The following is a 13,438-nucleotide window of genomic DNA, read 5'->3' on the forward strand; positions in this document are numbered from 1 at the left end:
ATTTATTTTGCAAGGCCGGACACTATCCTCGTATTCAACTTCTTCTGTCATGTATTCGGAGAAGGAACCCGCCTTGCAATGCCGAAGACAATACTGCACGCCGGACTCATCGTCATTGAAGCCTAGTTCAGGGGCTACTATGGGAGTCCGGGATAAGGGGGTCTCCGGACAGCCGGACTATCTCCATTGGTCGGACTATTAGACTATGAAGATACAAGATTGAAGACTTCGTCTCGTGTCCGGATGGGACTCTACTTGGCGTGGAAGGCAAGCTAGGCAATACATATATGGATATCTCCTCCTTTGTAACCGACCTTGTGTAACCCTAACCCTCTCCGGTGTCTATATAAACCGAAGGGTTTTAGTCCGTAGGACAACAATCACAACATACAATCATACCATAGGCTAGCTTCTAGGGTTTAGCCTCTCTGATCTCGTGGTAGATCTACTCTTGTAACACCCATATCATCAATATTAATCAAGCAGGACGTAGGGTTTTACCTCCATCAAGAGGGCCTAAACCTGGGTAAAACTTCGTGTCCCTTGCCTCCTGTTACCATCCGGCCTAGACGCACAGTTCGGGACCCCCTATCCGAGATCCGCTAGTTTTGACACCGACAGCCACTTAGTTTCTTTTTGAGGTTTCATATACTTATAGCCCTAGTGCATCCGTTGCATGGCAATCCCTACTCACTCACATTGATATCTATTAATGGGCATCTCCATATCCCATTGATACGCCTAGTTGATTTGAGACTATCTTCTCCTTTTTGTCTTCTCCACAACCACCACCCTATTCCACCTATAGTGCTATATCCATGGCTCATGCTCATGTATTGCGTGAAGATTGAAAAAGTTTTTTGAATGCCAAAAGTATGAAACAATTGCTTGGCTTGTCATCGGGGTTGTGCATGATTTAAATATTTTGTGTGGTGAGGATAGAGCATAGCCAGACTATATGATTTTGTAGGGATAACTTTCTTTAGCCATGTTATTTTGAGAAGACATAATTGCTTTGTTATTATGCTTGAAGTATTATTATTTTCTATGTCAATATGAACTTTTGTCTTGAATCTTTTGGATATGAATATTCATACCACAATTAAGAAGAATTACATTAAAATTATGCCAAGTAGCACTCCGCATCAAATTTTTTGTTTTTATCATTTACCTACTCGAGGACGAGCAGGAATTAAGCTTGGCGATGCTTGATACGTCTCCAACGTATCTATATTTTTTGATTGCTCCATGCTATATTATCTACTGTTATGGACATTATTGGGCTTTATTATCCACTTTTATATTATTTTTGGGACTAACCTATTAACCGGAGGCCGAGCCCAGAATTTTTTTTTTGGCCTGTTTTAGGGTTTCGAAGAAAAGGAATACCAAACGGAGTCCAAACGGAATGAAACCTTCGGGAGCGTGATTTTCTCATCGAATAAGACTCAGGAGACTTGGACCCTACGTCAAGACACGTAACAGGAGGCCACGAGGTAGGGGGTGCGCCTGCCTACCCCAGGCGCACCCTCCACCCTCGTGGGCTCCCTGTTGCTCCACCGACGTACTTCTTCCTCCTATATATACCCACATACTCCCAAACGATCAGATCCGGACCCAAAACCCTAATTCCACTGCCGTAACTTTCTGTATCCACGAGATCCCATCTTGGGGCCTGTTCCAGAGCTCCGCCGGAGGGGGCATCGATCACAGAGGGCTTCTACATCAAGCCCATAGCCTCTCCGATGAAGTGTGAGTAGTTTACTTCAGACCTACGGGTCCATAGATAGTAGCTAGATGGCTTCTTCTCTCTTTTTGGATCTCAATACAATGTTCTCCCGCTCTCTTGTGGAGATCTATTCGATGTAATCTTATTTTTGCGGTGTGTTTGTTGAGACCAATGAACTGTGGGTTTATGATCAAGTCTATCTATGAATAATATTTGAATCTTCTCTGAATTCTTTTATGTATGATTGGTTATCTTTGCAAGTATCTTCGAATTATCAGTTTGGTTTGGCCTACTAGATTGATCTTTCTTGCAGTGGGAGAAGTGCTTAGCTTTGGGTTCAATCTTGCGGTGTCCTTTCCCAGTGACAGTAGGGGCGGCAAGGCACGTATTGTATTGTTTCCATCGAGGATAACAAGATGGGGTTTTCTTCATATTGCGTGACTCTATCCCTCTACATCATGTCATCTTGCTTAAGGCGTTACTATGTTTTTAACTTAATACTCTAGATGCATGTTGGATAGCGGTCGATGAGTGGAGTAATAGTAGTAGATGCAGGCAGGAGTCGGTCTACTTGTCTCGGACGTGATGCCTATATACATGATCATACCTAGATATTCTCATAACTATGCTCAATTCTGTCAATTGCTCAACGGTAATTTGTTCACCCACCATAGAATACTTATGCTCCCGAGAGAAGCCACTAGTGAAACCTATGGCCCCCGGGTATATCTTTATCATATTAATCTCCTACTACTTAGTTATTTCCTTCGATATTTACTTGGCCTTTATTTTACTTTGCATCTTCATCATAAAAATACCAAAAATATTATCTTATCATATCTATCAGATCTCACTCTCGTAAGTGGCCCTATAGGGATTGACAACCCCTATTTGTGTTGGTTGCGAGGATTTATTTGTTTTGTGCAGGTGCGAGGGACTCGCGCGTAGCCTCCTACTGGATTGATACCTTGGTTCTCAAAAACTAAGGGAAATACTTACGCTACTTTGCTGCATCATCCCTTCCTCTTCGAGGAAAACCAACGCAGTGCTGAGAAGAGGTAGCAACGGCGACAAGGTGCTTGCCAATTACTTCCCGTTGGCACTCAAACCCAATGTCATGTCGTGGCTGATGCACTTGCCAGTGGATCCCATTTCGTCTTGGTCGGATTTGTGTCACGAGTTTGTTGGCGCCATCACTGGAGGCCACCAAGCTCATGGCTAGGAAAGAGATTTGCAAATCATCCCCCAAAAAGAAGGAGAAAACCTGCGCAAGTACATAGAGAGGTTCAGCCGAGTGCAGTACAACATCCCAGATGTTCATCCCACCGTACTTATCAGCGCATTCCATCAGAATGTGCGCAACCGCAAGATGCATGAAGAGTTGGCGATGAACATGGTCAAGGATGTGGCCGAACTTTATGTTCTGGCTGATAGATGTGCTCAAACTAAAGAGTGGAGGAAGTACCCAACGAGGACGCCGGTGCGGAAACCAACTCCACAAACAAAGACACTGCCGCCCTGACAAAGAAGGGTCGGTGCCGCAAAAGGAAGTGCAAGGGCAAGACTGTACTTTCCGTTGAGAGATCCGGCGAGCTCGGCCCGCCAAAAAGGCCAAGGCTGACGACCCCGACAAGGAGGTTGCCGGGTGTGCCGCCTGCTTGGCCCTGGAGGCCGCCAGCAAGCTAGGAGGCTCCGACAAGTAGTACTACAAGATCCACCGCACCAAGGGCCATGACCTCCAGAACTGCCGACAAGTTGAGCAGCTTGCTGAGAAGAAGAAGGCTGAATTTGAAAGGCGAGACAAGGAGAAGGGCCATGATTGTGCTGAGGGATCCGGTAAGAAGTGTGGCGGCCAAGGGGGTCGCCATGGCAAAGATAACCAACAAGAGAGGCCCGCTCGGGGCCGCAACAGGAAAGAGGAAGATGATGATCACGACGAGGACGACGAGTCCGGTGAGCACGAGTTTCAGAAGGCTACAGAGGCCATGTGCGTCGACGGTGGCGCCTCGTTGCACACCTCACACCGCCAGCTAAAGCAGTGGGCGCGTGAGGTCACTGCGGCAGAGCCGTCATTCGATGCCCAGAAGCCCCTGAAGTGGTCCCGCACGCCCATCGTTTTTGACACCGAGGATCACCCTGATTGCACAACCACGATTGGGTATTTTCCGTTGTTGGTCTCACCAACAATATGCAACCTCAAGGTGAAGAAAGTGCTGGTTGACTGTGAGGCCGGTCTGAATTTGATCTCGCCCGCTGTGATCAAGAAGCTGCAGATTCCTCATGGAGACCTCGAAGAGACGGGCATGTTTCAAGGGGTCAACCCGGGAAGGAGCCAGCCTACAGGTAAAATCACACTGCACGTTACATTTGGAGGCAAGCTGAACTATAGGACGGAGAAGATCGCCTTCGATGTCACCGAGATCCCTTGCCGTACAATGGGATCCTTGGCCGCCCAGCGCTGGACAAGTTCAAGGCGGCGTCCCACTACGCCTACAACACGTTAAAGATGCTGAGGCCACTGACCATCATCACCGTACCCTCCAACAAGGAAGATGTGCTCATCTGCGCCGATCAACTTTATCGAGAGGCAGTTGCAGCAACTGCCGCGAAGACACTTGCCCCTGCCGCTGAAGCTCCAGGGAGGAAGAAGTCCGACAAGGCCCCTTCCGGCAAGACCTCTTTCGGTGGGTCCTCTTGCACCCACTCCGCCAAGTGCACCTCTTCGGAGTGCTGCGCTCCCGTTGAGGACGTGCCAGAGAGCTCCGCCGACAAGAGCAAGAAGTCCAAGGCTGCACCACCAGAAATCAAGAAGGTGTCCGTCAAGGAGGACGGCACGGGCAGAGCTTTCACCATAAGCTCCACCCTCGACAGCAAATAGGAAAGCGCACTCGTCACCTTCCTGCGGGCGAACATCGATGTGTTTGCATGGCAGGCATCTAACACCCCCGGCGTTCCTAGGGAGGTGATTGAGCACCATGTTGCTGTCTGTCCTCATGCGCGGCCCGTCAAGCAAAAGGTCAGGAAGCAAGCTTTGGAGCGACAAGAGTTCATCATAGAAGAGATCAGGAAGTTGGAGTCGGCAGGCCGGGTTAGAGGAGTACTCCACCCCACGTGGTTGGCCAATTCGGTGGTGGTGCGTAAGGCAAATGGGAAGTGGAGGCTGTGTATTGATTACATAGATATCAATAAAGCTCTTCCAAAGGATCCTTTCCCCCTGCCACGCATCGACCAGATTGTAGACTCCACTGCCGGGTGTGACCTGCTGTCATTCCTCGACGCCTATTCAGGATACCACCAGATCTTCATGGTGAAAGAAGACGAAGAGAAGACAGCGTTCATTACCCCATGTGGTAGATACTGTTTTGTACTGATGCCTTTCGGGTTGAAGAGCACCGGTTCGACGTTTGCCCGAGCGGTCCAAATTGGTTTTGAGCCCCAGCTACATAGAAATATGGAAGCCTATATGGATGATATAGTGGTCAAAACCAAGGACAGGGCCACGCTCGTACAAGACCTAGAAGAAACATTTGCAAATCTGTGTAAGATCAACCTCAAGATCAAGCCAGAGAAGTGCGTGTTCGGTGTCCCTCCCGGCAAACTTCTTGTGTTCCTTGTGTCTCGGTGCGGAATTGAAGCCAATCCCAACAAGATCAAGGCGATCGAGCAGATTGAAGCACCAAAGTGGGTCAAAGATGTCCGTAGGCTCGCCGGCTGCGTTGCCGCCCTGAGTAGATTCATCTCCAAATCTGCTGAGTGTGCCCTCCCATTTTTCAATGTTTGAAAAAGGCGGGTCGAGTAAAGTGGACTCTGGAGGCAGAGGCTGCACTACAAGATTTGAAGAGGTATCTCTCCTCCACGCCGATACTAGTCGTGCCCAAACCGCAAGAGCCGTTGCTGCTATACTTGGCAGCAACGAGTCAAGTGGTCAGTGCCGTGCTGGTGGCGCGGAGAGAACTTGAGGAAGAGGCAGTAGTAGCAGTGGAGCCATCGGGTGGGGGGCCGGGGCCATCCCCGGCAGGGTCTGACGCCGGCAAGACAGGACCCCCGGCGAGACCCGATCTCGGCAAAGCGGAGAATGAGCAGATGAGCAAAGTAGGACAGAAGAATAAGATGGTGCAGCACCTAGTCTATTTTGTCAATTCCCTCTTGCATAGGGCTAGGTCAAGATATTCTGGTATGCAGAAGCTACTTTTCAGCCTCCTCATGGCCTCGAGAAAGCTGCGCCACTATTTCCAAGCACATGAGATCATCGTCATCACGCGCCTCCCGTTGCAACGAATGTTGCACAACCCAAATGCGACTGGGAGGATTGTGGATTGGGCGTTGGAGCTGTCGAGCTTTGGCCTCAAGTTTGAAAGTACTTCAACAATCAAGAGCCGAGCCCTGGCGGAGTTCATAGCAGAATGGACCGCAATGCCCGACGAGGAGATTCAAGAGACCACCCTCCCCGGCAAGGAGACGAGTAGTGAGTGGATTATGTACTTTGATGGAGCGTTCTCACTCCAAGGTGCTGGTGTCGGCGTATTGCTCGTCGCGCCCACCGGAGAGCGCCTCAAGTACGTAATCCAGATGCACTTTCCCTAGGAAAAAATAAACGAGGAACATGGCGGAGTACGAGGGGTTGTTAGCCGGTCTCAGGTTCGCGGCAGACCTTGGAATCAGAAAGCTCATCATCAGAGGTGAGTCACAACTCATCGTTAAGTAAGTAAACAAGGACTACCAGAGCCCATTGATGGAGGCCTATGTGGATGAAGTGAGGAAGTTGGAAGAGTGCTTTGATAGATTGCAAACAGAGCATGTTGCCCGAGCGGGGAACGGCATTGCTGACGACCTGTCAAAGTGTGCTGCCCTCAAGTTGCCTATGGAACCATGTACCTTGGTGTTAACTCACCCATTCGTTGAACCATCAGCAGGACAGAACAAATGAATGAAGGCGGGCCCCGACAAGTACTTTCCCACTAGGCTCCTAGGAGCCGCCTGCAAGGACGTTGCCGGGATCCCCAAGCTTGCCGGAGAGCAGCAACCCTTAGCAGGGCCTCACGCCCCGGCCGTAGATGCAGTTGCCCTTACGGCCGAAGATGAGCCTTTAGTCCTTGCTGTCGAGCCCTAGGCTCCGGCATAGGCGCAGCCCACCATTCGTTTCCTCCAAACAGGAGAGCTCCCCGAGGAGAAGGAAGAAGCAGAGAAAGTAGCCCATCAGTCCAACATGTACCAGTTTGCGGATGGTGCCCTCTACAGAAGAAGACCGAACGGTGTGAAATTGAAGTGCATTCCTCGGGAGGACGGACAGAGGCTATTGGCAGAGATACATGGAGGCATGTGTGACTCCCTGTCGGTGTCAAAACCGGCGGATCTCGGGTAGGGGGTCCCGAACTGTGCGTCTAAGGCGGATGGTAACAGGAGGCAGGGGACACGATGTTTACCCAGGTTCGGGCCCTCTTGATGGAGGTAATACCCTACGTCCTGCTTGATTGTTCTTGATGATATGAGTATTACAAGAGTTGATCTACCACGAGATCAACGAGGCTAAACCCTAGAAGCTAGCCTATGGTATGATTGTGTGTTGTCCTACGGACTAAAACCCTCCGGTTTATATAGACACCGGAGGGGGTTAGGGTTACACAAGGTCAGTTTCAAAGGAGGAGATATACATATCTGTATTTCCTAGATTGCCTTCCATGCCAAGTAGAGTCCCATCCGGACACGGGACGAAGTCTTCAATCTTGTACCTTCATAGTCCAATAGTCCGGCCAAAGGATATATCCGGCTATCCGAAGACCCCCTAATCCAGGACTCCCTCAGTAGCCCCTAAACCAGGCTTCAATGACGACGAGTCCGGCGCGCAGTATTGTCTTCGGCATTGCAAGGCGGGTTCCTCCTCCGAATACACCATGGAAGAGTTATGAATACAAGGATAGTGTCCGGCCCTACAAAATAAGTTCCACATACCCCTATAGAGAGAATAATATTTCCACAAATCTAATCTGCTGACACGTTTTGACAGCATGACATCACGCCATGGCCCGGTCATTATTCGAACCATTTTTCTCAACCAGCTCCGCACATAACACGAGGCGGTTTTCTTGACACGTCTTGTCAAAGCAGAGATCGTGTCCCCCTTATCATGGGATTCTCATCAATACAGACGTGGGTAACCCAACCATGCCTATAGGTATGACTCCTACATCTTAGGCAAGTCCCAAACGGCCACGAGGAGGACGCTTGATATTCACCCTCTTTATAAAGGGGACGAGGCTTTTTCTTTTTCCCCTCTCGTGCTCAATCGAATCCTTCCCCCGCCTCGAGTTCGAACACCCAACACTCAGGTCAGGTGATTCATACCTTCAACTATGTCCGGATCCAACCTTCAAGGTTAGTGGATGCCTTCCTCCGTCATAGAGGAGGACATCAAGAAGTTGAGAGAGGCCAGATATCTGACCGCCGAAATTTTGCATAGGCTGCCTGCCCGAGGGCAGGCCGTCCCTACTCCCGAACCCAACGAGAGCGCCGTGTTCATCTCCCACTTCCTCCGAGGACTAGGACTTGCTCTGGATCCCTTTGTTAGGGGTCTTATGTTCTATTATGGGCTGGATTTTCACGATCTGGCCCCGGATTCCCTTCTTCACATCTCGTCATTCATTGTCATATGTGAGGCCTTCCTCCGCATTACCCCTCACTTCGGCCTGTGGCTCAAGACCTTCTATGTGAAGCCGAAGATGATCGAGGGGTGGCACGCACGCACGCTCCATGGCCATAGGGTTCCTTCCCAAAGGTGTTCGAATTGTGGCAGCGAGAGTGGTTTTACATCACAGCTCCCCGAAGTGCCAAGTGGGTAACTGCCCCAACCTTTCGCTCGGGCCCCCCACCACAACTGATGTCATGGATCAACAGGGGGCTAAGCTGGGGTCCAGCAAAGGACGTGCCAATACTGCAGAGCCGTATCCGAGATCTCTTTGAGAGAGATTTCAGTCTGGTTATGGTAATGCAAGTTATGCTAGTTCGTCGAGGCCAGCCTTGCAAACGCCAGCCCCTCTGCATGTTGGTTCAACCCGGAAGGACCGCGAGCTATTCAGCATTTCCTCAGCATGACACTTGAAGAGATGTACAAATCATTCTTCGGACCCCAAATAGAGTGTCCGGACACCACCGATGACGTGGGTCTGAGCTGCAACCGCCCCGCTGCCCAAGTAAGTAATCACATGCCGAACCTGTTGTCGTTTTATTTATCATGGCATCATTCTAAAGAGCCGCTCTTTGACCAGGACTGGATAACAAAGGTGATGATGATCAGGTGTTCGGCCCCCCTTCCTGAGGGCTGGGACAATCCGGTACTGGACAAGATGCTCAAGCCGGCGCCTTATCTAGTGCCCTCAAAGGAAGATGTTGGGGGCAATAGAGAGGGAGAAAGCGGGCCTCACTCGCTACTTATTCCAACCGGGGGAATGATCGCCTCCGCGAGGGAGGTCGACCAAAGGGAAGAATCTGACATTCTCTCTCCCCGGGGAAGGAAGAGGACTACCTCTGAAGATCCGGAAGCTAAGGTTTCCAAACGGGAGAAGAAATCTTCATCAGAGGGTCCTGCCTTGGAGGGTATTCTTGCCACACAATGTCCGCGCGGGGATCAGCCCTCTACCAAGCTGTAAGTAATCGAAAAGTACTTAATAGTGGAAACATACTACCTTACTTCCGAAGACAATAACCGTTGCTTATAAATTGTAGTCCGGATCTTAGCCGTTTTCGACAGAGTTCGTCTTCGGGGGATCTTCTTCCGGAGATGATGGAGAGTGAAACGTCTCCCCCTAACACCCCGCCTCATGAAGCGCGCGACCTTGAAGTGTCATCGCGAAGGGTATCTCCGGATCCACTAAGGCCAGAGGATAACCCTTTGGCTACCCGGAATCCCCAGTATCCGGCTCCTAAGGAGAGAGACAACAAAGGTCCGGAATTGTACAGTGTGCGGTCCGACGCACTGAGGGATCTTCTGGGGCAAGCGGCCGTCTCAGAAGCGCATCGTACGCTAATGGGTACGGTAATTGAAAGGATTTCATCCGTTGAAAGTGGTTTGCATGAAGCCTTTATGAGTCTGCTGAAAGGCTTTGAGGTACGTGAAATAGTGTATGTTTTTATAGTACCGCATATGTTAGGTGTGCCCTATGCAGATAGTAGCCCCTGAGACTCTGGTTGTCGTCGGGAACGGTGCAACCTGAGGATCATATACCCAGGTAATAACCCGACTGCCTTTATGTGCAGGTGGCTGAGGCTACGGTGGCTAGCCGAACTGATGGGTTTACCGAGCTAAAGCGGCAACTTGATGCGGCCGATGCCGATATCGTGCTTGTCAACCAGCGGCTTGACGAGGCACAGGGTGAGTGATTTCTCTGGTGATCCTCACATAATAAGAGGAGCATGATGCCAGTATCTTTAATATGTTGTGATTGCAGATGGAGCTACCACTGTGGAGACCCTTCGGGCGGAGCTTGCCCAAGCCAAGGAGCAAGCAAGGAGTAGCAATGCGGCCGCTCTAAAGGCAGCCGAAGAGTTAAGGGCCGAACAGGCCGCGCATTGCGAGAGCAAGGAAAAAATAGCCAAAATGGCTGTAGAGTTAAAAGATGCCGCTGACCATTACTAGCTTCTTGAAGAAGAAAACCGGGCGAAGGCGACGTACCTGGAGAAGGCCCTGGTGGCTGCCAAGGAAGCCCGCTTCAAAATTAGAGCGACGAAGGAGGAGCTGAATCAAGCTCCAGATATTGTGTCTGGGAAACCCTTCTTGTTGCGGACTAAGTTCGGAGATCTGAAGTATGCTCCTATGGACCGGCTATGGAGTTCTGTGGACGCCTGCGTGGATTTGGCTGCAAGTGCTGCTGATGCAGCCGAGTACTTCAAGGATCAGAAAGGTCCTGGAGTGGAAAAGTTGTTATGGTCATAGTTTCACGCTCCAGTCCGTCCGCTGCTGTCGAATGAGCGAATGGCCGAGTGGGCCGAGCTCCATAGGTTGTCCGGACTTGCCATGAGGTCCGTTGTGGATGACCTGTGGCCGGGAGGGCCAAGGCCGAATAGCTACTTTAGTTTAGTGCAACAATTCCTTGGTGCTGTGCCACGCATCGATGTTGTAAAGAGATCGGCGTGCATAGAGGGTGCGTGGATGGCCATTGCCCGTGTCAAGACATACTGGGTGGAGATGGAGGCCGCCACTGTTGCGACACAGGGTTCGACTGTAGGCCGAGTGGCTGCCGAGCACTACTTTGAAGAAGCTCTTGAAGGCGCTTGTTCGATAGAGGCTCAGTGCTCGAAGAATATTATGTTCTAGTGACATATATTCCCATTGTAAAAACAACATTTTATTGAATTATCAAGGCTGTATTTATACTTTTGCCCGAAAGTACTATGATGCCTCCTGTGCGCCATTTATGTATATATGTATATAACCTGAAAGTTTGCAGTCATCGGCTTCCACCCCCACGCATATAATGCGGGGCTGTTCGCAGAAAATGCATATCTACACTTGATCCAACGTCTTGGTCCGTTAAGGAGGTGATAGCGCAGCGAACGAGGCAATCAGACTATATTGCTTTAACACTTTCACTTAGCCATAGGAGTTTGACGGTGGGGCTACTATATAGCCCCTGGTACTTCTGTGCTCGTCCGAATAAGGGGCGCGTATGTACATGACCGGGATACGGCCCTTCGTTAATGTGGAGGAATCCCGAAGATTCCGATGACTCATCGAGTGGTTGACCAATTTCTTGCTATATCATGACAGTCAGTTTTCGGCTTTCTCTACTTAGGTGCTCACCCGGATGAACCAAGGCACAATCACAGTAGTTCTCCCAGTGCTACCTCAGCCGATATAACGGAACAGAAGGTACCAAAATGTGGGAGCCGGGCAAACCCAACATTTGACCAAAGACATGATTCGGAGCTGATGCATATAGGGCCAAACTCGCGACGCCGAACACTCCCTAAGGTGTTCGGTCTTTATAACATATATCGGGCTAAACAATGCCCTTAATAAGAAACCCCATGTGTCCAGGTATGTGCAAAATCCTGACGTGGCCACATGCCAATAACGCCAGCATCCTTCTCGGTTGTGTGGAGTATCCGGAGGATGTGAGAAACAAGAGACAGTAAAAAAAGGTTTACGCAGGGTCTTAATCTAAAAAGAAACCTTTGGGCGGGTCCCTGCTGCACGTCTGCGCCTGTGTCTCCGTTGTGCCGTGTCCTGGATGGGTGTAGCACGATTGTCATCTGTAAAATGAAAGAACTTAGGTGAAAGTTGCCGTGCCAAAAAAAGAAGAATTGGTTATTATCAATGAACTATCAAAATTCAAGAGAAGCCAAGTTGAGTCGGGCTGGCCCTCATTACACGCGGGAAGCCCCTGGTATCGTTTATGAGGGTGTGATCATCAAACCAATCTCATGTATATATGATGAAACACCGGATTCGTTTAACCGTGTCCGTGGTCTTGAAGACCTACCATTTTTTCTGGTTTGTGAGGCCGTCTAGTTTGCGGCTGTTAGAGCCGCCGCATCCTCTTCCGTACATAAGAAACATTCTGTATTTCTGCTAACTGAGATGATGCCACGTGGACCGGGCATCTTAAGCATAATGCGGTATTGCGTTAAAACGAGCGAAAGCAGTTCTTCCGAGTAGTGCTTGATAACCACTTCGGAATGGAGCGATGTGAAATGTTAACCTTTTGCTTCGGAAGTTATCGGGAGAACCGAATACCACCTCTAGTAGTAGAGAGCCCATACAGCGGGCCTCTTGGCTTGGTATTACTCCCTTGAAGGTAGTATTACTGTGGCTTATTTGTGTCGAGTCTATCCCCATTTTGCGGACTGTGTCATGATATATCATATTTAGATCACTGCTGCCGTCCATGAGGACTCGTGTGAAATGGTACATGTTTATTATTGGGTCTAACACCAAGGCCACCAGTCCTTCGTGCCGGATATTTGTTGTGTGATCCCTATGATCAAAAGTGATCGGGCAGGCCAACCAGGGGTTGAACCTAGGGGTGACGGGCTCTATGGCGCGTGTGTCTCGGAGTGCGTGCTTGCTTCTCCTCTTCGTCACATGGATCACGTTTACCGTTTTAACCTCTGGTGGGAACTTTTTCTGTCCTTCGGCGCTTTGCTGGCGAGGTTCATCCTCGTCTTCGCTTGGTGTGTCTTCCCCTTTGTGTTCGGCGTTTAGCTTACCGGCTTGCTTGAAGACCTAACATTTCTCTGTGGGTATGATTTGCAGGTTTGTCTGGGGTGCTGTGAATCTGACAGAGTTTGTCAAGGATTTTGTTTAGGCCAGATTCTCCTTCTCTGCTGCCTTTGAAAGGCTTTTTCCGCTGACCTGGTCGAGAGCCCCTGAATCCGGCGTTTACCGCCGTGTTATCTGGGCTAACTTCTTTATTTCGACGCTTGTTTTTGTTGCGCCGTGGTTTACCATTGCCATCCCTGACTTCGGATGTGCTTGGGTCGCTGGTGCTGCTACGGGCCAACCAGCTGTCCTCGCCCGCACAAAAGCGGGTCATGAGTCTTGTTAGGGTTGCCATTGTTCTCGGTTTTTCTTGGCCGAGGTGTCTGGCGAGCCATTCGTCTCAGACACTGTGTTTAAAAGCTGCTAAGGCTTCGGCATCCGGATAGTCGATGATTTGGTTCTTATTGGTGAGGAACCTATTCCAAAACTTTCAGGCGGACTCTCCGGACTATTGG

Source organism: Triticum dicoccoides, chromosome 7A (assembly GCF_002162155.2).
Source record: "Triticum dicoccoides isolate Atlit2015 ecotype Zavitan chromosome 7A, WEW_v2.0, whole genome shotgun sequence".
Taxonomy (NCBI): Eukaryota; Viridiplantae; Streptophyta; class Magnoliopsida; order Poales; family Poaceae; genus Triticum; species Triticum dicoccoides.